The following is a 26,806-nucleotide window of genomic DNA, read 5'->3' as shown; positions in this document are numbered from 1 at the left end:
CTTTTTCAAACTGCTGCAGCTGGCACAGGTAGCCACCGCTAGAGGAGGTACTGCTATACAGTCTATGCACAGATATGAATTCAACTGCCCACATGCCTCGAACGGAATATGCTACTTACCAGTATGCATCTGTTCTTGGCATGTAGGGCTGCTGACATTCATATTATTGCTTTCTGCCATCGCTGTTTTTGCCAGCACCACCCCCTCCTACATAAACGCAGCATTTCCCTTATCAAAGAGACCCCCGACACAAATGATGTGTTGTAACGCGCTGAATTCTCAGCACACATGGAGTGAGTCAGTTTATCAACAATCCCACTGTAAAGCTTGCCTCAATTTCTGATCTTTTTTTTCTTTTTCTTAAGGTAGCTTTTCCCTTCCCACCACCCTCCCACACAAATGCAGCATTTCCCTGGGTGCTTTCGGCGTAGCTGCTTCTGCCCTCCTATCACCATCCGACACAAATGCAGCGTCTAGATCTATTTCTGATTTCTTTCTTTAACTTTGCGCATTGAGGCCACATTTGCATCATGAATGCGACGCAACAAAGCATCAAAGTTCTTAACTCAGTAAGCAAGATGTATAAAGCAAAAATTGCCGTTAGTTGCACTGCACAGAGAAGTGAAACTCTGCATTGCCCCTTTAAGTTACCAGCCTTTTATTTGCCTCACAAGACGGTAACCCGCATGTGTGCTTGCACATACATATGTGGCGGATACCTATAAATGTTTTCAGTTTAATGTAAGAAATGTCTTCCTCAGCAAAGTTGTGCATACGAAGCACCCATCTTTGAATTGCTTCAGCTCCGGTTATACTCATCAAATAAGATCTGCAAAAGCCAACAGCACTATAACACATGGGTAAACACATTGTCATTTACAATCCCAATAGTTCTAACTCAAGCAAATACAAGACCTATTGCATTTCCAATTCTTGTTTCTTCTGCTGAGACTCTGTATGAAAGAGCATTCAGCTCTTCACTAATTATTTTAAGATCTATTCATGGACCATTTCATCTAGTCTCCTCGTCTGGCTTTGTGGTCTTTAGATAATGTGCTACCGAAAATGGTCCCTTTAAAGAAAGAAAACATGCAAGCAACTAGTCTTAAAATGGCCTCAATCAGTTGAAGATTGGCTTAAAGTCTGTGCCTGAGGCCCACAGTCCATGAAATTCAGGTGGTATACGTAACTACTTTGAAAATTGTCTCCCCCGCGTGGTCTTTCGTGTTGCTCCTGTAGCAGAAGGTAGTACTGGTCTGCTTGACTTCCCCACTGTAGAAGCACTGTATTTTCGCAGTTGTGTTGGCTGGCCATGGATTTTTGACTGATGCAAGCTCACATAATTTTCCTCATTGCTAATCATTTGTTGAGAGTCGGATAAGTGGAAGCCGCACAGCTTAGTCAACTCTGAATCTCAGCATCTGTACATCTTTTTTTCATGATTCCTTACTCTCGTTTGCTCATAATGTCTCTGGTTGGGAATGAAGTCCCATCTCCAAGTACTTAGTGTCAAATTTGGGCATCATATATAGCCTCCCAGTCATGCAGAGGTCGTTTACATGTACAGAACAAGTCACAATGATGTGTATTTTATAAAATATCTCCTTGTGCAATGGTCAGAGGGTTCAGAAATGCACTTGTCCGGCGAAATAAGTTCGCTTGTCCCATTGTGTGCCATGCAGTGACTTGACACATAATGAGAGCCTTCTTATTGAATCAGTTATGGTAACTTCTCTGATCACGTCAGGGCTCAAGTTAAGCTCGGAATTAGATTCTAGCAAACCAGTGAATATGCCACGTTTCTGATTCTGCTATGTTCGAGGCATGAGGGCTGCTGAATTCATATCTGTGCATAGATCGCTGCCTAGTGTTGGGTCCGGATGATTGCACATTGTTGTCCTGGAAGAGTCTTCGAAGTATCATGAGATAGGTGGCTCCTCCCCTGGACTACAGTGCGCATGGGCATCCTCTCCATCCCCAGATTGTTTTTTTCCGCCATTGGGTTCGGATGTCTAATCTCTTACTCCAGTTACTTAACTTGTACTCTTTCTGTTCCTAAGGCCAAAAGGCCTTCTTAGCGTCGGTATTGTATCGTTCGGTGCCTGGCCCTTTCGGTTCTTCGATCGGCGTCGAAAAAAGTTTCTCTCGACGACTCAGGCCCAGTCTACATCGACGATGGAACGGACCCCGTTTAAGCGGTGTCCTGTGTGTAATTCGAAATATTCGAACTTAGATGTGCACCCAGTGTGCAACACCTGTTTGTCCCCCGACCACGACGAGTCAAAATGTTTCGCCTGCTCGAGGTTCCGGTCAAAGAAAACTATTAAACTTCGACGTGCGGCGAGGTAGTCGGCCCAACAGTCTGCTCCAGCACCTGCAAACATCTTTGATGCTGGGGATGAGGAACTCTTCCAAGATGAGGATGAGGCGGAAGATGACGTTCCCGAAGAAATGTCGGAACCAGCGTCGGAGCACGACTCCAATTTTGAAGTGGACGAGCCAGACGAGGAGTTCGCCCACAACCAGGATGTTGTCGAGGTAGGGGACGACGATCAGGCCCTTGCGGCTGTTGATGACGACTCCGGTGGTGAACCGAGTCCGCCCGCAGTTCCGGGGCCTATCATTGACATTCAGCCCGCTCCGGCTCCGGTCGAGGCATCGCCGAAAGGCCTTAGCCAAGATCCATCCTTTCGGTCTACAGCCCCGCGACATAGCCAGGCTAAGACCCTTTCAAAGGAGCCATCGGTCGATTCCGTGAAATCTAAACCGAAACAGACGGAGACGAAATGGAAACCGAAACTACTCAAAATGGTGGTCGGTTCGACGTCGACGCCCGCCTCGAAGGTTGCCATCGATCCTTCGACGCCGAAGCTGCCCGTCGGCGCCAAGACTGGGACTCCGAAGCAGGGCTCTGCCACCAAGACCGTCCACAGCCAAGCATGCCGAGAAGGGCAAGGGTCTTCCATTCGGGAAAGGTCTCCAGCCACCCCTCTCGGGACTCAAGGCTGGGCTGGCGAAGAGGGTCGAAGCCACGACCAAGGACGCCCCGAAATTTTCGTCGACGCCCAAGGAAGGAGGCGCACCGCGCAAGGAGGTAGATTCGACGCGCTCAAGCGAGCGGCCTACTCAGGCGTCGAAGAAACACAAGGCCAGCGCTTCCGGTTCGAAGCAGGCTGAATCGACGCCACTTAAGTTTGGCGTTCCGCCCACTGCCCGTCCAAAAACTCAAGAGGCCTCCAAGGTGGTGAAGATGTCCTCGCATGCACAGGTCGTCTATCACGAGCCTTCTTACGACAACCAAACGAAACTGTTTATTGACTCGGAGTCGGGCAGGCTTACCGTCCACAAGCGGAAGATCACGCCTGAACATCCTTTGGAGGGTTACAAGATTCCCCTCAAAAAGAAGATGGCCTCCGCCACCTCTCCGGTTCTTGTTGAACCTCTTCAGGACTACTCGCACCACACTGTTCATTCTCCAACTCAAAGTGAGGAGGACTTAACTGCAGACTATAGCCAAATGGGCTTCTCTTACAATACTGACACTGATCAGGATGTCTCAAATCAGTGGTCAGGGGCGGCGGATCAAGGTGATGACCCTGATGACCCCCATACCGCCCCAGACTCTCAGTCCCAAAATGTCAAACAGTCTCCAACTGAGGACACTGCGGCGTTCAATGCATTGATAGAGCGTGCAGCCCTCAATCATGACGTCGAAATGCATGCTGAGCCAGTGGATGAGGACTTCTTATTCGACACCTTCTCCACATCTGAACGCTCCACCAAGACTCTGCCCATGCTTAAGGGGGTCCTCAAACATGCCACAGCCATTTTCAAGGAGCCAACAAAAGCCAGAGTTATCAATCCACGGATCGACAAGAAATACAGGCCTGCTCCAGTGGACCCCACCTATATCAAAGGACAGCTCCCCTTGGACTCCCTTGTGGTGGCTAACGCGCGCAAAAGGGCTAACTCTCAATCAACGGGAGACGCTCCCCCTCCGGACAAAGAGTCCAAAATCTTTGAGGCGTCTGGGAAGCGGGTGGCTGCGCAGGCCGCTAACACTTGGAGAATAGCCAATACACAGGCCCTGTTGGCTAGGTACGACAGGGCGCACTACGACACCCTAGAACAGTTAATGCAGCACGTGCCTGATATGTACAGAGAGGCTGCCGAAATGGTTATACAAGAGGGTAAACTGATCTCCAATGCGTCCATCAAGTGCGCACTGGACGCAGCGGACACTGCAGCAAGGGCAATCAATACTAGCGTGATGCTGCGACGCCACGCATGGCTGCGCATCTTTGGGTTTAAACCCGAGATCCAGACTACTCTTCTCAATCAGCCGGTTAATCCGGACTTCCTGTTTTGACCCGATGTTGACACACCACTCGAAAAAAGACACAGACGGCGAAGTCCATGGGGGCTCTCCAGTCACAACAGTTTCGGAGCGGTTCCTTTCGTCGCTCCGGTAACAGGGGAGCAACAAGAGGTCAAGCTCTACAGCATTCTCAGTACGCCAAGGGCAACACGCAGTCTGCATACACTAAAAACACCAGAGGTGGATACTGTGGGAACAGCGCCAAAGTGAGAGGCCGCGGCAATAACAACGCCAGGTCCTCCACTCCCAACAAACAGTGACTTCTTGTCACTGCCCCCGACCATCTAACACCTGTCGGGGGGAGACTTCAGCAGTTCCTGCCACTCTGGGAAGACATCACAACAGACAGGTGGGTGAGGCAACTTATCCGTTACGGCTATTGTCTAGAACTAACCTCCACCCCCCCCCCCCCCAACCCCCCCCCCAACATACCCCCAAGAAACCGTCCTATGTCCGCAGAGCACTCGCACTTATTGCAGCAAGAAGTCCTCTCCATGCTGCAAAAAGGAGCCATAGAACTGGTGCCTGCCGAAGAAAGGGGTGCAGGGGTGTACTCCCTGTACTTCTTGATTCCAAAAAAGGACGGGTCCCTAAGGCCCATTCTAGACCTCAGACCCCTCAACCAATACATCCTCTCGGAGCACTTTCACATGCTAACTTTACAACAAGTCCTGCCGCTGCTCCGTCAGGGCGATTTCCTAGCCACCCTGGACCTCAAGGATGCGTATTTCCACATTCCCATCCACCCGAGTCACAAGAAGTATCTCAGGTTCACAGTCAACGGTCAGCATTACCAATTCAAAGTCCTGCCATTCGGGGTCACTACCGCTCCCAGGGTTTTCACCAAGTGCTTACCAACTGTGCAAGCGCACTTGCGCAGGGAAGGTATTCACGTGTATCCCTACCTGGACGACTGGCTCGTCCAGGCGAGGTCTGCCATTCAGTGCGGCCACGACATGTCGTGGACCATTCACCTCCTTCACAGTCTGGGGTTCTCTCTCAACTACGCAAAATCTCACCTGCAGCCAGCCCATGCGCAACAGTACCTGGGGGCGTCAATAAACACTCAGTTGGCCACGGCGCAGCCGGCCGCAGCCAGGGTTAACAGCATGCAGGCACTCATCCGGAGGTTCCGACCTCAGCAATCCCTCCCAGCACAGGTTTTCATGCAACTGATCGGCATGATGGCATCCTGCATATTCATAGTCCCGCACGAGAGGCTGCACATGCGACCCCTCCAGGAATGCTTAGCCCGTCAGTGGAACCAGGCTCATGGACATCTAAAAGACCTAGTGTTGGTGACCGGTCTTGCTTACAACTCTCTGCATTGGTGGAACCCACAAAACCTTTGCAGGGGACGACCGTTCCAGGAGCCTGTCCCACAAATAGTGCTGACGACGGTCGCATCTCTCCAGGGTTGGGGGGGCGCATGTCCTCCACTACACAGTGCAGGGACTATGGACAGCACAACAGCAACGGATGCATATCAATGTGTTGGAACTCATGGCAATCTTCATGGCACTGAAGGCATTCAAGTTGCACCTGTGCAACAAGGTCGTGTTAGTCCGGACGGACAACATGACCGCCATGTATTACATCCAGAAGCAGGGAGGCACGCACTCCCCGCAGCTGTCTCACCTAGCCCAGAGCATGTGGAAGTGGGCCATTCAGAGGAACATCTTCCTCATGGCGGAGCATCTCCCGGGTGTCGACAACCAGATGGCGGACCTGCTCAGCAGGCACAGTCATCAGATGCACGAATGGGAGATCCACCCGTCGGTTCTCCATCCGTACTTCCAACAGTGGGGTCATCCAGACATCGACCTGTACGCCACAAGCGAGAACGCAAAATGCCCAAGCTTCGCCGCCAGGTTCCCACACCCGCAGTCTCAGGGCAATGCGATATGGATGAACTGGTCAGGCAGATTTGCGTACGCTTTTCCGCCAGCCCCCCTCATACATCTGGTGGTGCGCAAACTACGACAGCACTCCATGACACTCATCCTGGTTGCTCCAACGTGGGCACGGCAAGCTTGGTACACCACGTTCCTGGAACTTTCAGTGGTGCCTCACCAGCGGCTGCACCTCACCCCCAGCCTCCTCACGCAGAGCCAGGGCGACATTCAGCACCCAGATCCACAACAGCTGAACCTTGCGATTTGGCTCCTGAGGTCATAGAGTTTGGATACCTGAACTTGCCTCCTGAGTGTATCGACATCATCAAGGAGGCAAGGCGACCAACTACCAGGGCCTGCTATGCGGCCAAATGGAAGCGTTTTGTTATTTATTGCTCCAACAATAACGTTAACCCGTTGGACGCATCTACGCAAAACATCATATGTTACTTGTTGCATCTGTACCGATGCAACCTGGTGTACAGTTCCATCAGGATCCATCTGGCGGCCATAGCCGCTTACCTTCAAAACAGGCAACACCTTTCCGTTTTTAGGGTACCTGCCATTAAAGCCTTTTTGGAAGGCCTTAAAAGAGTGATCCCTCCCAGACACCCCCCTTCACCAGTATGGAACTTAAATATCGTTCTCACCAGACTCATGGGGCCACCCTTTGAGCCACTCCATTCCTGTGACATACAGTTCCTCACCTGGAAGGTGGCCTTCCTGATGGCTATTACATCCCTGCGGAGGGTCAGTGAGCTGTAAGCCCTCACCATTCAGGAACCCTATCTGCAAATCCATGCGAATAGAGTGGTGCTTCGCACCAACCCTAAATTCATGCCAAAAGTGGTTTCACAGTTCCACATCAATCAAAACATAGAACTGCCCGTTTTCTTTCCTAACCCAGATTCGGTGGCAGACAGAGCACTGCACACCTTAGACGTCAAAAGAGCTCTCCTGTATTACATCGACAGGACCAAAGACTTTCCAAAGACTAAACAGCTATTCGTTGCATTCTCTCCACAACATAAAGGCAACCCTATCTCCAAATCAGGTATAGCCAGGTGGATTGTTGTATCCAGATCTGTTATCAGAAAGCTAAACGCACACTAACAGTTCCCCCTAGGGCGCATTCCACACGCAAATTGGGGGCCTCCATGGCTTTCCTGGGTAATATTCCTCTAGAGGACATATGTAGAGCAGCCACATGGACCACTATACATACATTTACCAAACACTACTGCGTGGATGAACACTCCAAACAGCAAGCTGCTGTAGGTCAGGCTGTTCTCAGAACTCTCTTTCAGACTGCTGCAGCTGGCACGGGCACCCGCAAGTAAGGAGGAAACTGCTATTTATTCTATGCACGGATATGAATTCAGCAGCCCTCATGCCTCGAACGGAATATGCTACTTACCAGTATGCATCTGTTCTTGGCATGAAGGGCTGCTGACATTCATATCGCCCGCCCTCCTCCCCGGTGCCTGTCGCAGCTGCAGCTCTCAAAAGCATTTTCAGGCATGGTCATCACTTTCAGTATTACACTCCATCTCTGCCACAATGGCGAAAAACAATCTGGGGATGGAGAGGATGCCCATGCGCACTGTAGTCCAGGGGAGGAGCCACCTATCTCGTGATACTTCAAAGACTCTTCCAGGACAACAATGTGCAATCATCCGGACCCAACACTAGGCGGCGATCTATGCACAGATATGAATGTCAGCAGCCCTTCATGCCAAGAACAGATGCATACTGGTAAGTAGCATATTCCTTTTATGATTATACCAAACTCCCTCTTTGTGCCAGACATTCACAGGTTCTGCATTGGGGGTGGGGGGGGGCTCCATTGATAAATGTATATGTTTAGGCCATTTTGGTGCTCTAGGTTAGAATGTGAATATGACAGCACTCTTGTTAGAGTAGTGTTTCGATTACAGCAGTGTTCAGGATCTATACTTTTTCTAAATGTTCCATTTACGGTCTTTCTTACTGTATGTTCAAAGGAAGCATTTAGTGAACTGCTCTGGTAAACTTACTCTATTTTACAAATGTTACTGCAAATAAACCTAAATACTTGGGGTCCCGTGCCTGGGTTTCTGTATGTGGTACAATGAGAAAGCTGACTGTCTAACCTTTTCCACTTGACCACATTGTGTAATTCTAGAGCAAATCACTTAATCTCACTGTGTCTCATTCCCTGTGGCTGAATTGATTGTGAGTATGTGTTTAGTACTATTTCCATGGTGGAACATTTACAGTTGGCAACTACATGAAGTGTGCAAGGTCACAGTCTGCTATGTAAGTGTGTAGATTTTGAAGATACACAAATATTGGTTTTGCACTCATTAAAAGATTCACAATGATTGACAATTTTTGTGTGATCAAATCTACTCATGGGGGCAGGAAGTAGATGGGAGGCAGTAGTTTCAGAGTAAAAGAGAGTGGTTTTATTTTCACTTCCAAATAGCAACTACTTAAGTCTTAATTTAGTGCTAATTCTACAATATCTAAGCCTCAATTCTGAAAGATCTGCCTTCTGTTATTGGACTCATTTAGAGTAGACCACGCAACCTGCTGGGTTGTGTGGGATTGTCCTCCTCTTACTTGAGGGGGGACCCCTGCTGCTCTGGTTACTGATTCCCTTCCTGCCGGGTGAGGATCTCTAAGCGGTTCCACTTTCGGTTGACCGAACTGCCAACTAGGCACCATGTTCTTTTGACCCTCCTCTTTACTTTTGTTTGTTTAGCACAAAAAACTCTCAGAGCAGGAGTTAGTATTACATTATTAATAGCTCTGACACTTAGGGTGATTTTATCCTGCACATGAGGACCAATAATTGATTTCCAAGTTTGGAACTGCCATGCCTCAACTGACCCAGACAGGGAAATCTAGTGATGTTTCCCCACCCTAAATAGGGCAGAGTGACCTTCACGGTCAGCTGTGGTCGATGGGCCTTCAGGTTAAGGTTTTCGTACAGAGAGCCAGTTGGGGTTCCGCTGTCAAAAATCCTGGGGTTCCCCAACTTCTGAGTAGTGCAGGTGATCCTCCGGTTTGGTGGGTAGGGCTCCAGCAGTTGTAAGTCAGATGCCTCACTACCTCCTAACTTTAAAATTACCTCAGTAGATTGAATTTGTGATTACATGTATGGTATCCAATCTAAGAGCCTTACCTTGGTGGCACTGTCAGGTATTCTTGGGGTCATTTGCATGGACCAATGTGTGTGTTAGGGTAAGTAAGTGAAATTTGACTCTTGCTTTGTGCATGTATTGGAGTGTAAAAGCGGTATGGTTTGAAATAGATGGGGCACGTCAGTAACTTTGTCATCTACCTCTCCATTTCAGTTGACATGGCCCTGGCTGTGTGGAGAAGGAAGGCCATCTCTCCAGATGGTGCACAACGACAAACAAAGGAGATGAAGAAGAAGACAAACCAAAAAACGAAACAACCAGAAGCTAACAATATAATACTCTTGAAGAAATGCACACAAAATGGTCAGCACCATTTCAAACCCCTGGCTCTTTTGCCTTGGATGTCATGAGGTTTTGTCGTAACAAATCACCCCATTGGAGAAGATCGCATCAACTAACGGAGAACTCATCTTTTTCTGTTGCCGACGCCACAGCTTCAAACCACAGAGAATCATTATTTGATGATACTTACACTGATTCCGTTTGAGACTGTCCTCACCTGTTCTTTGGAGTTCTGCACTGCTGTTTTCTTTATTCTTCTGAATTGACTTTTTATTGAACTTTTTGGGGGGGTTTCGGGGGTTATTTCCGTTTTTTTTTTCCTTTTACTGTCAATGGCAGACTACAAGCAAAGACCACTTGACAGGGATGTTCTGTGTGTAGTGGGTTGTTACGGGAATCCGCCATGTTAATCAATCTGGTTCTGAAAGTGCAACAGTTTTATGGAAAACAGTTGGGTGGGTTGGGATACCGGAATAAGGAGACTATCTTTTTATGTGTTTTTGGTTCTTTAAACAAAAGACAAACAGTGCACCAACGCTAAAACTATTCTTAAGACATGTTAAGTGCCAGTTCATAAACCCTCATTTCCTTTCCAAATATCCACAAACCAGGAAATGTGATGACTCCGTTTAGGTTGCATATTCCGCTACCATGACCGATTTGTTTTGAGGTTCCGCACCGCCCAACGCACAAGCAGCTTTTTCTGTTTCGAATGGGTTTTTGATGTGCTGTTTCATCGTTTCTCAGTGCAAGAGTGCCAGGGACTAGGGAGGTTCATTTACTCGTGGTCTGTACTGTACATCTCTCTCCGGTTACGGGATATGCACTTCCTTCTGCTGGTGCTGACGTTTTACACTTAAAAAAAAAAAGGAGAGAGAGATATGTTGTGCTACTTCCTGCTTCTTGGAAAGCAGTTATATGCCCCTAGGTTTATTTATTCTAGGCCAGTGCCACCACAGCAGTGGAGAATCAGAAAAGCGGGGACTTTTCTCGAAGCGCTGGTGATTGTTTATGCTCTGGACAATGCAGTATTTATAACACAGTGTGTCTTCTAGGTCCGTATTTCAATGAATGTACAGAATTCTGGATGTTAAACATTTTTTTTTTAATTGTGGTTGTTTTCAGGTTTCATAATGTTTATACCTAACCCTGATGCAGTCCTCTGTGGGCCTGGGTAGATTGTGTTGCCTTGGGTACCATTTGCACTGTTAGCAATTGGGTTCCTAGTTAGGGGTCAGCACTGCACACTTGGTCCATCTCTGTAGTTAGGCTTTAAACGGACTTCCAGTTTATAGGTTACCCATGGGGTCTACAATGTAAATCTTAGTTTATTTGGTCAGAATGGGTGTTTACTTTTATTGGCAAGAAAACACGGTTGTGCTGGGGAGCATTCAGCCCTCGTTAGGCGCATTCCAAGCACTCGTCAGGGTAACTTCAGTATATTCCGCAGTGCCCAACCTGCTGGGTGTCACTCGTATTCACCTTTCCCGCTATTTCCAGTTGAGGCAAGTGCGCTGACAGATGTGTTTGGGTCTCAGAAAAGAGTGGTATAGATCTATCATAAGGAGACCTTCCTCAAGACTTTTTCCTTTAGCATTTTTTGTGGAGGAAGTTGATGTCTGATTTCCACAGCGAGGCAGTCTAATCGGAAGCCAGCTGTTAGTGATGGAAAAGGGGATGGTTCACTTCAGAAACCAGATGTAGATATTTCCTTCGAATTTGAAGGTCAGTTAAGGGGGAAGACGAAAGGAGCATAGATTTAAGCTTACTCCAGTGCCACGTTTTAGACCAACAAATAATATTGGCCAACAATGGAGTTTAGTAGTACATTGAAACTCCTAGTATTAAGCCAAAGGGGATGCTTCTGTCTGCAGCATTAGATCTCATACATCTGTGACTGCCTGCAATCTTACACTGTCTTTCATACAAATGATTAAGGTAGGTGTGATGGCGTGAGCCGTTCCAAAAGGTTCAACCAAACTAAGTATTGTACAGGGCCTCCCACATCATTTCATTGAAGGTGATGGGACAGTAGTAAATGGTGAATGTTCTAAATGCAGAGACACCTGGTACCCGAGTCCAGCCTCCCCATGTACATTATCTGCACAAATCCCCATGATGGGGTAACTCTTTTTGACTGTCGAAGTCTTGCAGTCGGGTCAGCTGAAGATTAATCTTCAACCCTCTTGAAGTGTGATCTTTCCAAACATGTTAAACGAGGTCAGGCACTGTTTACACGTTAGTACAGTCATTGGGCTCTGCAATGCCCGATGCCCAAAACATTGCAAGCACACATCTCGGCGCCCTTGTTTGCTCAACTTTCTGTGCATGATTTATTTGTCTGTCTTCTGAGCAGAGCATATTCATGCAAAACCTGTGCCTTTAATGAATCCCGGCAAACCTAATTCCACTTAGTTTTTATCTTCAATTTCATGAAGTTTAGCTAGACTTGGCTCTCCCTTGCCCCCACCCTCCGGTTGAATATAGTTCCTTGTAGTAAGAGTCACTAGTAATACAGAGTGCATTCCTTTCTACCTCTTTCCATTAGCATGAACCGAGTAGTTGGTAATTTGGTTATCTGAAGGAAAGGATGACATTGCTCTAACCTTCCCCATGTTTACTACAGTCTTTCCAGGCTCGGTACAGAGTGATGCTTACTCCTTTCCATCAGCTTTCGCTACCTTGTGTTTCATTGCACCAGGCTGATGGAAAGCCTTCAAAACAAGATATGGGGGGCTGTTCTGAATTCTACTGATGCACAACCGATGTTTTTTTTTTTTATTCCACTCTTCTTGATGTGGTCACTGGTTATAGGCTTTTCCCTTTTTCATGGTCCTGTGAAATGCGCATATCATCGGAGCAGAGTGCAGTGGTTTAGAGGCCAGTTTGGAACCACATGTTAACAAGACAGCACGCACCTGCTTTGCTTTCATAAAAGCACTGCGTAAGATTCTCCCTCTGCTATGCTCTTCAAGAGCGCTGGTACTTCGCCATCTGGACTATTGCAATACCTTACTCCTTGGGACTTCAGACTATTTGATTGGCTGGCTGCAGAGGGTCCTAGCAGCAGCCAGATTGGCACTGAGTAGGCCAAGAAGGACCTTGTTGTCGCTAGCAAGGAAGATCTACGCCGGCTGTCACGGAAACAAAGAATACAGTTTGTCTCTTTGTAGTGGTTTTAAATCATTGCATGCTTTTGGTCGGACCCCACTACAAAAGAGAGTAAAATGGTATGTCTATGCTAATTTGGCATGCGTTGCTAGATATAGAAGACCTAGACATGGAGAACAAGCCTTTTCCATTGAAGCAGCCCAACTCTGGAATCAACTACCGGACAACCCGAGACTATCCATCAACCTACTGCAATTCAGGAATGGGCTTAAAACCAGGCTTTTTTCTTTGTGACACTGACATTGTTTGACATGGCTTGAAAATTATCACAATACAGGACAACTCTCCCACCCTCAATAGTTACAATAATGCCAGAATGGCTGTTCGGTGACAGTTGCACTTTAGAAATATGTTAAATAAATGAATAAAATAAAATCTAAATGTTACCCACTCACAAATATCACATAAACCAAAGCATCATTAAATGCATGCATAGAGTAAGCAGGCTTGCACACCCAAAGGGAAAGAGTGGTGGGCGGACCACATGCAGGGATTATTGGGTTATTGGTTGAGCCACACACAATGTCAAATAGTATCTTAAGATGCTTTGGGCCATATTCTCAAAGTAATTAAAGTATGTACGTTCTTAGGTTTAGACCACTGTTTGAGTGTAGATTTTTTATGTCTTGATTTCCCTACACTTTCTATGAGTACTGAAAAGCTGGAACAGTCAGAAATGTTCATGTGCTCTCATGGAAATCATTTGTGATTTAATCCTTTGTGATTTCACATTTACGTTCATGCAACGCTCTTACAAGATGCTGGATGTACATAGTAGACAATTGCACACGTAGAAATAGTTTTGCATTAGTGCAATTAGACTTTTTGTTGTTGTTTTTTAGTTTTCCCTCATGGGGAAAAAAACCTTCATCTACATGAGTGACAATTTTGTGGTGTTACCAGCTGATTCCTACAAGGCAAAGGGATCCATTCTCCTGCCATTGCCTGGAATAAACGTTTGACGGTTTTCAGGGTTAAAATGGATGAGAAAGTTGTGACTGGCCAGAAACTTAAAAGTGAGAGTATGCAGAAACTTATGAGGGTGTAATCACTGTGAACGTTAAGTCCCTTACATTTGTAGAATATTAAATCATGGGTTTACAAGTGGCAGTACTCCTTTGGTGAAATCAATTTGATTTGGTCAGCCAAGCCAGTTGCACCTGCAAGATAAGCGTTCAGGTGCAATGTCTTTGTGAATAAGGCTTTCTGTCTTCGGTTCACTGCCTGTGTAAGAAAGAACACAAATGTCGGTACAGGACCTCACAAAGAGTACAGAGAACAGACTGAATACACAGCATTGGGAGGGGAGCGTTGGAGAAACTGTCTTTTTTCAGATCATTACTCTGCAGGAAAGCTGCACAGTGCCTAAGGGCTGCAGGCACCCTGCATGAGAGAGGGGTCCTGCATCAGCCTTACCGCAGCGTTTTATGAAAAGAGAAATGTGCTGCCATTTGGTCCATCCGCTGATTGACCGTGCATATACTTCAGTATTTGAAATCTGATAGAGGTGTACACAACTCTTAAATCGGCTCCTCTGGAAGCCCGAGAGGATGTAAAACGGCTGCTGCGTCAAGTTACAGGTGATTGTGCTTATAGGGCCCATAACCTGTTCCTGACAGACTTTTGCTGCTCTTATGAAGGCAGCAGCCTCAAAACTGTGTTTTTGAGCTCACAGTTGTCAGAAAAGACGCGTTGGACACTGTGCTCCACCCTGTCTGCACCGGTCACCTTATGCTGCAGAGTGAAAACCCTGGCACCTGCCCATACTTACAGCTAGAGCGAATTTTTTCTACTTTCACTCGGAAAAACGAAAGCAAGAAATATTTGTTGGAGGGAAAACTGAACCCAGGGAGCTAAGCAAAGCAAGAACTCCACACCACTTTTCCTAGATCCGAGAGTCCTATATACGCTGCCCTGCTTGGGGTGATGCTGTTTGTTAGTGGAAAGATGGAAGTGAACCTTGTAAAGCCTGACCAACAGGTGAGACCGTCTCATCCGCCGCGTGCACAGCCTGAGCCAATCCTTGAAGGTGTTGCTTTGTTCCTCATGAAGCGAACATGGCTGAGATTGCATTGCTTAATTCAACACATAATCATTGTCAAGCAGTGAGCCAATGAGATGTTGACTTTGATGCCACCTGTCACCTTCTACGTAATACAGTGGGTGCTTCCGCTATACGAGGAGTGGAGATCATCTCTCCACACGGTGCATGACCACAGCATTCAAACCTGACCCCCCCCCCCCCCCCACCCCCACTCCCCCCTCCATCCGGAACTGGTAATCTGGAAGTCCTGAAAGATACAATGTGCTTAGCTTTATAGATGTGCTGAACTCGCCCCAGAATAGTATATTTTTTATTTCCAGAGATTAACTGATGTGCCTAGGAAGTTACAGCTTCCTTTTTCATTTCATGTAAATTGTATTTCGATGACAATGGATACTGCCTGTATGATGTGTATTTGTGCTGCGTCCTTGAGGCACATGGATCATCTATCTCTTTTATGCAGTCGCTTGCAAGCTCTGACTGTATGCATGCCAAACTGTACATTCAGTTTATGTTGTAGCAGAATACTAGATATAAATATATTATACACACTCAGACACACACACCTCTTATATAAATACAGTATAACTATACAATAATCAGGTGATATATAGGTTTATTAAAGTTCATGGTGGGCTTAAGATGGTGTCTAATTGTGAAGCACAGTTAGAAGGTACAGTTAAGTAGGGCAGTGTATGGTGGTGGCATTGGAACTCCGAAAAGCACCCCTAATCCAAATTCTTATCTTTAGGGGACTGTTAATGGGGACCATAAGTGCATCGTCTGACACTTAAAATGTGACTTGCTTGTCCTTTAACTTTGTGAAAAGAAGCCCCTGTAGTAACAAGCGTCCTCTTATGTTGTTCTCTGATTTCCTATGTTAGAGATGTCATCTAGCGAATTGCGCCACAATTGCTTTTACAACTCAACCAGACCCCATCAAGCAAAGGGACTTCCAGTAACCTTTATTATTGGTGTATAACTGCATTCAGCACTGACACCATATGGGTTGGACTGTGAGATAAACAGCCACTACCGAGAGAACTGCTCCTGATACAATTGAGCTATATAGCACCATTGAAGGAGGCAGTTATGGTAAGGTAGTGTCTGGGTGATGTGCTGCCGTAGAAAGCAGAATCAAGAGTCTGGATTGTGTATGATGGGGAAAGCTAAACACAATTGTGCAGTAACCACCCCCCCTTTGTGATCCATGTAGGGAAGTCCATGTTTTTAACCTTACTGTGTTTGTGAAAGAAATAAACTTTTCAATGGATTTTTTGTTTTGTTTTTCCTGTCTGTCCTATGCTTCAAGTGTAGGTATTGTTCAGTGCTACAAGGCATGCAGCTTTCGTCTGTAATCAACAGGATAAGGTCTAAGAAAGTAACGCAGTAGTTCTGAGGATGCATTCATTACCCTTGTTCAGCGATGCTTGTCGTATGACAAAGGTCTTTCCAATTAATACTTACAGGAACCGAATTGTCATGAGAGTTTTTGAAGAATCTTCCTATCTGTGGCCCAGCCAGGTTGTTAAATTTGTGTGAGCCGGTCCTGGTTGTTGGTTTGGAGTCGTTGGGTCGCTCTTTCTACAAGGCCACTTTTACACTTGGCACACCCGGAGCTGCAGGTAGACTCCTTGGACTCTTGCTAATTATAAGTTTGGTTCTGAGGTGATTAGAGATCTCACAGGATGGTGAAGTGGCACTGCATTTAGGGCATGATTGCATTCAGACCAGTCACTTGGAATAGTTAAAGCTAAAAGAAAATGGGCATTTCTCTGTGCTGTATTTTCTTACAGGCATCTTCTGCTTTGTATTTATTATATTTGAATCCCTTCATCAGGCTCTAGGAGAGTGTATGTTGTTTAGGTGATCAGGAGCCATATTACATTTCTACTCTCTGACATTCATTAACATACAGCCCAGCGGGTGTGTCACCCCTAGAACAGTGCCTGAGCCCTCACCCATTTTCTGCAGGAACATAATGAGGTCTGGTGTAGGGGTTCTTCCCACAGAATCACTGCATAATAAATGCAGTGGCAACTCTAGATTTGATTTTTTTTTGGGGTTGGAGACCACACAATGAGCTACAGATAAATCTAGCGGGCCACCTATCAAGGGTGATCATGAAATTTGCGTTCATCTGTCAAATATATGTATTACCTGCGGGTGGTAGCCAGTAGGGGTTATAATAAGGCCTAGTTTCTATAGATGAAGCTTTTTTTTTGTTTGGCAGGTAACTTTGGCACAGTTTGACAAATCTTCACAAAATGTCCTCCGTCTATCGCTGCAGTGTTGCAGAATATACTGTTAAAACGAACCACCTGGTCTATTGTACAGATTTTACGGAAGCCTGTTTGGAGATCTGATAATATATGGCTGTTTTGTATTCAAGATTGTAAGTGGGCCAGTACCTGTTTACAGATTATTGGTTTTGGGACAAATGTGTCAACCAGACGGATTGGTCTGCAATTCGCTGATTTGTTACGTGACCCCTTTTTTTAAATAATTGGATAATCTCTGCAGACTTCCAGGATGGGGGTATATGGTTTCCTGCAGTATAGCATTGGAAAGTAGATTTATGTATGGACCCCATTCTTCCAGGTCAGCCAAACCGAGGTCATCAGGTAACATGTCTGCACCGGGGGCTTTGGAGGCATGGTAAGATTTTATTGCAGCCCCAGTTTTGCTAAGCTCAAATCTCAGACTTCTACAAACATCGGGCTCAGGGATAACTAAGGGATCCTCACTTTCCCTTCCCAGCGGCGCCTCTGTACACGAGTATAGATCACCAAAATGAGAAGCCCATTCCTGGGGTTGGATAAAAAACTCAACATCCCTTTTGGCGCTAGTGGCACTATCCGAGGCAAATTTCCAGAAAGATCTTGTGTCTTTAGTTGTCTTTACTGAATACATGTTTTCTCACAACTTGCTTTCACACACTCTCTTTGCTTAAGCTAATTCCATTTTATAAGCAGCTCGAATTCTCACCCAGTATGCCCTCCATTTAGATTCCACTGCCCTCAACAAGTCCCCTCTGGCCACCCTGCAAGATTTATTGTACCAGGTCACCTCTTTACCCCTAGAGGGGCCAGCTCTTTTGTTTTGATCTTCAATCTTTTTGTAGAGGCTTTTGTGAATTCTCTGCTAATCATGATCCTCTGCTCAAAATTGAGACTGTAGAACTTTTCAGTTTGTGTTTTTAACATTATGAGGGCATTTTATAGGGCCTCGGGCTGCTTGGATACATTTCCCCTTGATAGTTTTCCTGTTGTTTGATTGGAGGATATATCATTTACCGCCCTACTACCTGTGGTTTAGTTTCTCTTGATCATATCACCCTCTACAGCCAGTGAAAGGGTGTTGTGGTCACTGCCCATTCTGTCTCGAATGACTATGCCCTTCAAGAATGGCCAAAGGTGTAGCCCCACAAGGAAGTAACCAATGCGGCTGGTTTTGCCCACTCTAATGAAGGTGACTCTGCCCTCCTTGTCGGAGGAAGGATGTCCTTCCACTTGCTGCTCTTAAATCATAATTAAAAGTGAGTGATAATAGTTGTGCTGCTCTTGTTGATCATCTCACCATGGGAAGATCGAATTGTGGGTCTTCCACATATTGTCTTGTTCAGAGGTCATGTCTTGTGGAGCTACCCCCATTGGTATGAAGGTTTTGTTAAAATCCCCCCCGCCCCCCCCCCCCCCCCCCCCCAATCCCCCCAATCCCCCCAATGAAAAGGAAACCATTACCAGGCAAGACTTTGCATCATCAATTACCTTTGACACCAGGGTCTCAGAATTACAACCACCCGTCCTGATTATAGACATTAAAAATTGTCAAGCTAGGTGTGATGGCAGAAATAGACTAATCGCCAGTATGTCCGGTGAATCGATACTGATTTTATTAATTTTACAGCCTTGCGTTGTATTAACCGAGATCTTTAGCCGACCAGGTCTCCCTTTAACAGACCAGAGTTGCATTAATTCAGTAGGAGGTGAATCCGTTCCTATGTATGTCAACAGAGCACCACGTTTCTTGGACTAGGCAGATGTCATAGACATCAGCAAAAACACCCCAATCAATTTCAGGAAACTTCCTACATTACCCTGCCACATACCCAAAAAATAATCTTTACGGCATCTTGAACAGCCTCAGTTGCACGACTAACATAGGTGCCCTGTTCTCTTTAAGTGCATATGGATTCCCTTCAATCTTGCGAATTGCTTGAATCTCCATCAGTGTCACTAGCAACATGGACTAGGGCTCGGTTTATGCTATATTCGGGTGAAACGAAGAACCTCCTTCTACTTCAGTGTGTTTCTGGACTAAGGGAGTTCCAACTCAGTTTAATTTGGGACTACTCTGCATTTTCAGTCAATTAACTGAGCTGGTCTCCATGGCATTGGGGATCTCTTGTACCTCCTGAACTTGTGGGACACTCGTGGCCCCAGGATGCAGGCTGGGTCAGCGAGTTCCGCTGCGGTAATGTCCTGAGGCATCCCACGCTGCGGGAGGTGCTTATGAAGCGTGCAGTGTGGACTCTGTGACACCAGTGACTCCTCCTTCTCACACCAGGATGCAGGCTGGGACAGCAAGTCCTGCAGCATCATTTACGTTCTTTTTCTCCTCCTCTTTCTGACACTCAATCTTCATATCTTACACCTAATCTCTTTCCTCTTCAGCACCCTTCTTTCACTCTCCTGCACGTATTTCCTTGCATCTCCTTCACATCACCAATACCACCCCATGCACGAAGCAGCCACTTGCCTGTACACACTGAATTCTCTAACTTTCACAATGCAGATACTGTGTACCTACACACATTTTTGCATACAACCACAATTGCTATTGGCACACCTGACCATTGCTCTGTGCTCTACAACGAGGCCAAGGATTGAGTGAGAATGTATTCTAAATCGCTTTATGACCCACTGTCGGGCACTGTGTGAAATTTGCACCACGTTCAGACTAAACTCCACAACCTGAACTCGCACAGTTCCATAGGAGCAGCCCTTTTCACACTACCACTACAATTTAATAAAAAGATGCATGAAAAACTACAGAAACACAACATCCTGGAAATAGCAATTACTGAAATGTAACACTAAGTAAAATATGAAATGTACCCAGGAATAATGTCACTGTTCCCAGGCTTTAAGGCAGAGGTCTTCAAACTGTGTGGCGCGCCCCCCCTGGAAGGGTTTCCAGGGGGTCGCAAATGCCTCTGCAAGGACATGTAAATGAAGATGGCCTGGAAGTGCGGCGATGTTTATTTGTTGCATTTCCAGGCTGTCTTCATTTCCACCGAAGCCCTTGAAGTGAGTTCAGTGTCGTGAGGCAGGAGAGACATTGGTAATTACTGGTATCTAAATATAGAATATTTATCATTCTAAATTAGTTAATACTTGTGATGCTAATGTGGTCTGTACTTTTTTTTTTCTATGCATATTATGATGCCAAAAAAGGAGTATGATTTAATTTCATAAAAACATTGAAGATCTGTTCCGTTAATTAATTGTTTCCCCACAATATCAGATGCAAATGTCTGGCCATGGGTAAAGTAGGGTCCCCATTGCTTCTGCTACATAACCACCCATCATTTTTGATGTGACATTATTTGGCATGTGCCTGTATACTGAGTAGATGAAATACTTAATTTGGCGAGGCACATCGCATTAAAGAGAAAGTTATATACCTAAATGAATATCAAGACCTATTTTCCCAGAGGAGTACAAAAAGAGAATCTGTGTAAACAAGAGCAGCATCCAAATTGATGAGTGAAATGATGCGGTTAGTGCATGTGGGGGCAGCAAGTGGTACAGGAATGTGCAGAACGAGTAGAAAACATGGTGAATAGTGAATTGAGCTGATAAAAGAGACCCAGGAAGATTATTTAGCAAAAGCAGTACACTGATAATTATGTGGAACATACTGCTGCTGCAGAAACTGATAAATCCAGTGGCCCTGACTTTAAGTGACTCAATCAATTCATAATAACAAGAAAAAGTACCTCCAAGGGTTTTATTAGTTTATCTTATCAGAGCTCAGACTTCATAGATATATCTCATTGTTTGTCTGATCCAGCTTAATTTGGAGTCTGAACAATTATTTTTAAAAGCTACAACAAATTGCCAGGTCGTTAATTCACTGACAAATGTGTGTATTAAAAAGGATTTAACAACAACACGGGGAAGTTTTCTTATTCAAGGAAATTTTATCTTTATATCTTGATACAAAAAGTAAAATCAAGGGTACAGATCATGAAGAATCAATCATTATAACAAATGACCAAAGGAATCAACAAATTATCCTAATGAACATTTGTGTCACACAAGTCCAATCAAAATTAATGTAAGCCTGATACTCCTATTAAAATAATAGAGGATAAGTGCAAAATCAATTGAAACTGCAGAGATGGACTTGGTAGTCGACGTTTCGGTCTTCTTATTCGATTTTGAAAACCATCTTCAGGACTATGATAATTACAATTTGACGGTGAACCCTTAATCGATATGGGACTAAGTCCGCAGATCTGGATGATTTCTAACGCAGATTGTATTGGCTTCTTGATGTATACTTGAGGCACAAATGTAAAGGTGATAATGTTGGTTCGGTCAAGACTTCCTATTTTTTGGAAACCGTTTCTTTTCGCCTGGAAACCAATCTTGTGCTGGCAAAGAGCGTATTCACAGCACTCGGATCTCCCACTATCCGTCTTTGCATCAAGTAGCAAACGAGTTACCTTATGCTGACGCTCTCTCCTTTCGTCAGACCGCAAGACGAATTATTGGCTGATAAAAAGGCTGGTTTCTTTTTTAACTCTTCACTTTCAGGCAGAGGCACATCTAAGTCAGTATAAAACATTCAGGGGCAGTTTTTTTGTGAAAGCTGAATCTATGGGGTGGCAGGTAGATGGACAGCAGGGTTGCAGTCAGATGCAGGGCCCTAATCCTCTCGATCCCTGGGGCCTCACAGTAATGGTCTAGGAGACAGAGGGAAGGAGCGAGATTCATAGATATTTTATCAAGGAAAAGGGCCAGAATAGGGAGAACTGTATGGGGACTCATTTTTATGTTTACAAATGGCTAGAGACAGCTTCTTCAGAGAGATACCCCAAAGAAAGGGACAATATATATATATATATATATATATATATATATATATATATATATATATATATATATATACTTTTGCACTTTCCTCGACTGGAAACCGGGACACTCTGCGCATCGGTGCAGCAAATCAGGGCTCAAGGTAACCCTGTCACATCCACACCACCACATACTTCCAAAGTACAGCTGCACTCCAACAATGATCTCCGCCACAAAAATAAGTGGTTTTCAGGAAGTCTTTATTCCATATTCAGCCAAACTTTAGGACAAGAAACCCAACGCGTTTCGGCGACACACTCGCCTTGGTCACGGGTATATATATATTTCTCCAATCTCGCCCAAATTATGAACGAGCCGACACATGCTAGGTTTGCCCAACTTGAATTTAATTGCCACCAGGTCACAGCATTTCAGTAGCGCGCAGCTCACACTTTCGCAGCCCTTGGCAGACGCGTTTCGGCGGTTGCCTCATCAGTGCCGGCTGTGTGATTCAGTTACCAGTTTTTCGCGGGGCTTTTCTTCATAAGTCCTGCCAGCGAACCCCATTGGCTGGATGTTTGTAGCCATAGAAAGCAGACAAGCGAGATGTGTACCGGCTGTTGCTTGTCGCTTTTTATATATATATATATATATATATATATATATATATATATATATATATATATATATATATTTTTTTTTTTAAGGGACATTCAGTAGTGAAGCTGGCACTGCTGCCAAGTGTGTAAGTGGCCACTGCTGGTTATCATTAAGGAAGCAGCCACTGTAGGACTGGGGCCCAGGGATTTGAGGGGCCCACTGCATCACAATTTTGACCCTCTACCTATAAAAAAGGGGCATCAGAGCTTATTTTCCTTTCAAGCATAGGGACCGGGGTGATGGTCCGTCATGGTGGGGAAGAGGTAAAAGATGCAGAGAAGATTGCCTGCTACTCAGGACTGCAGTTATCATTAGTGCAGCAGGTGTAGTTGCATTGTGGTCAGAGTGTGAGGGGCTCATAACTCACCAATTATGGGGAGCAGTTTGTTTGGGATAATATCTGTTTTTGTTTGATGCATTTATAAGTCTCATATTTAGCGCAGTTCATAAGCTATAGACAAAGTATTCCTGAAATCATCTCATAAGCCCCGCTCCCTACATGCAGCCATGTCCCTATCGCTCCCCCAATCCTTGCGATAAAGTTTTGGAGGGGGGGCCCGAGCTCAAAACATTTTGCTTAGGGGGGCCTCAGTAAAAAAGTTTGAAGTCCTCTTCTTTAAGGGAATTGTCTCTCTTTGCTGACTGCTGCGGTCACATGTGATGGGGAAGGAGGAGATATTTACAGGTGGGGCACGGACCTACCACAACCCCTGACCACCCTCAAATCCTGCGATGCCACTACATACATCGGAAGATACTCAAGGGTAACCTAATCAAATGCAAAGGAGCTCACTTGCTTTACTGACAACTTTCAAAATGAAAAGGGATTAGCTCAAATGAAAGTGAAGAGAAAGAGACTGCCGTCACACACGAAAATATGCAAATTATTATAAAGGTAATCCTAATTCATTTGTATTTATTATTTGCTACCTTTTTATGAATACATTTCGCTAGAAAACAGTGAGGTGCACAGTCAGGCACGCAACGCCCATTGGGCTCATTGGCTTCAGTCTGCCACCCCCCCCCCCCCCCCCCCCCCCCCCATTCTATGTGTCAGCCCGGGCTGAGACAGTTTCGCGGGCTGGCGACCATCTAATTGCAGCCACACCTGAGTACTTCACAAGTCCTTAAAAGACCATTTACTTGTTAATGAGGCTTTTGATGTGTTTTCACCCCTTCTTAGAGCCACTCTGCCTATGGCTGGAAGAATTATCACACCCCCCCCAAATCTTTTTCAGCCCCCTCCCCTGAAATTTGGCTCCAGTGCACAGTGACGGATCAAAGTACCAAAAATACATTTATTCAATTGATGAAAAAGTAGAATGACAATATACTGAATGCCAAAAGATGGCAGAAATTTAAAGAAGTTAACCAAAATATAATTGAAAGGTTTTCAGCGCCTATGAAAAAAAAGCATCAAAATGATGATAGATGAGGGCATTGGTGGGAACATATATAAGCGTCATCTGCTGCTTTTGGGGCTTGTTGTTGCCAAACGGGACCTGGCCCGGGCGTGGAAGGCTGTGAGGGCTCCTCCCCTGTCTGCGTGGAAATCTGGGCTGGACTACTTCATGGGCCTGGAAAGGCCGATCTTTGAGGCGAGGGGCTGCCCACGCAAACACTACAATATTTGGAAGCGGTGGGCCGATTACCGGGGTCTGTCGCTGGATCCCCCAGCGGAGCGAGAAGAAGACATTTGATTGTACGGACATTGTTGGCCCGAGTCTGCGACACTCCTGTCGCGCTACACCTACACCTATTCTCTGTTGCTATATGTACACGTGTGGGGGGGGGGTTTCTGGGTGTTGGGGGGGCCGGGGTTGGGGGGTAGGGTGGGTTGGGGGTTTCTTCATACTGAGCCTATTCTTGATGCCTACTTGGACGTTTGCTACTCATATGATGTACTGTACCGGTATTGTTGTGGTGATCTCCGGCTTTGGGGGTGCTACGATTTTATTGCTCACTTGCTCAATAAAATTGGTTGTGAAAAAAATGATGATAGATGGATACAAAAACTGAATTTCAAAATCCAGATGCTGCAGTGGAAAAGCCAATATCATTATGCGTTTATAAATATATTAAAAGAACTTTGTTAGAAAAGACCAGCCATCAGCTCCTCTCTAGAAGGTTTGGAGAAACCCTTGTCTGTACAGACTTCAGTTTGAACATAAATTAACTCTTACCCTTTTGCTCGCCCTCCTAGTGACGGAGCATAAAATGGGTTAATTGACATGCATCTATAAAAAAGTAACATGGAAATATTTGGAAACTTTCCTTCAACATTGTTGAATAGTTCAAAATACATGCAAGATTACATCACACGATGCTACAATATGTGTGTGGAATTAAACAATCACAAAATCATTGACATTTTTGTACAAATGCAAGAATAGTTTTATTTTTCTAAATTTCTCAGTTATCTTCTATGTATCGCATTCAATTTTGTAAAACTATTGCATTGTACAAAATCTGTGTGAATCCAGTAAAAACTCTATACAGAAACTAGTCACAACATTGATCAATTTTGCCCACATGTGTTTAAATATTACTTACTGCAGGTTCTCACCTTTTGAATATTTCCCATGCATCATACTAAATCCAGAACTTTTGAGCAGCACCTCTGTGCGCCAGTAGGTGGCACTGTGCAGCTCCGCATTGAAAAGTTGTTCTGCTCTAGAAATCACTTGTGGGGTCCATATAGGTGCCACTCCAGTTTGCTGATGTCAGTTCCTTTCTTTCTGCACCACCAGATGTGATTCCGAGCTATTTCTCATCTCTTTGAGACACTTATTTTTTCCACAAAATAATTGTGTGAAAGATGACAGGTTTCAAACTCTGTAGGGCCTGTTCCAACCAGATGTCTGACAGATGCTTATGAGGTTTGCCTGAGGTCAGATCAAGACTCTCTAAGGCCTCTGTGACAGTGCGTTGATAAACCCAAAGGCAATAAAGGACCGCAAGGTGAAATTATACATCACCAGGCACCTGCAGACTCCGCAACGAGACCACTCCAAGTCAGTCAATCCCATTCCTAGTTCAGATGTTGCAGGAGGTGCTCCCGAGGTTGGTCGTTGTGCTCTGCTCTAAGGCTTTGGGTACGCGGAAGAAGAAACATAAAAAATCCAAATAGGACTCAACCCTCTTCCCGTCACTCACATTCTTCTGAGATGGTGCAAGAGCATTGCTCTGCCTCTCGATTTCACTCCTGAAGTCGGTCAACCTCAGAGCCCATCACGCAACTTGTCCTGGTACAGCCCAAGTTTCTAGGGTCATCTGTGATACTGAGGCAGATTGAACATTTCCATGAGGCCATTTTCTGACTCTTCAAATCCCTACCAATTCCCTTTTGCGGGCCTAAAGGCCCCAAGGTGCTGGGAGGTCCGCCATCTAAGACATCACCAGCCGTTTTGCCCTTGGTGCAAGTTGGACCCTGCAAATCCACCACTCTGCCTTCCTCTGGTACATTGTTCCACTCTAGTTCCAGGAGCCTTGATGCTGATGCAAAGTCCACTGATGCCAATCGTGCAATTCCAGTGGCCCTGCCAATACAAGTTAATAACTCATGTGTGGGCATACATAGTGTTTAGTTATGAGCCCAGTTGTAGAATGAAAGCACTCAGTACACCACTGGTAGAAGTCTCTGGTTGTTACAATCTCAGTCAGTTAAATGGAACTGCTGAAAATGTTTCCACAATCTTGAGAGACTGTGTAACAGTTTTATTTATTTATTTATTTTTACCATTTATTAAGCGCACTGTTACCGGGCAGGTGTCCTGGCGCTGAAATGATATGCTTTCTCCATGCGATGATAGTCCTATAAATTGAAAAGCCATGTTTTGATGTTCTTCCTAAATGTCATTAGGTCAGTGCTTTGTTTTAGGGGGAGGGGCAATTTATTCCAGATGCCAGCTGCTCCGGAGATAAAACTGCGACCTCCCCATCGAACTTTCCTAATACGGTCAGTCTTGACAAGCCATTTATTGGATGATCTTAAATGTCGACCTGGCTTGTACAGCTGAAAATGTTGTTGAAGGAAAGACGGACCTAGTCCATTCACTGCCTTGAACACTATGCACAGTGCTTTGAACATCATACGTTTCCGT

At 45.4% G+C, this 26,806-nt stretch overlaps 1 protein-coding gene across 1 annotated transcript in view; it reads left to right on the top strand.

Annotated features, from left to right (window-relative positions):
* The window catches only part of HRAS (HRas proto-oncogene, GTPase), a 272,103-nt gene extending 255,875 nt beyond the window's left edge, over nt 1–16,228 (top strand). Inside the window, exon 6 of the mRNA XM_086957809.1 lies at nt 9,615–16,228. The gene's annotated coding sequence lies outside the window, so the exon portion shown is untranslated. The remainder of the gene's footprint in view (nt 1–9,614) is intronic.
* Nucleotides 16,229–26,806: the final 10,578 nt, after the last annotated feature.

This window comes from Lissotriton vulgaris, chromosome 2_1 (assembly GCF_964263255.1).
Source record: "Lissotriton vulgaris chromosome 2_1, aLisVul1.2, whole genome shotgun sequence".
Taxonomy (NCBI): Eukaryota; Metazoa; Chordata; class Amphibia; order Caudata; family Salamandridae; genus Lissotriton; species Lissotriton vulgaris.
The sequence above is the reverse complement of the archived record's forward strand: the minus strand, read 5'-3'. Positions and strand labels throughout refer to the sequence as shown.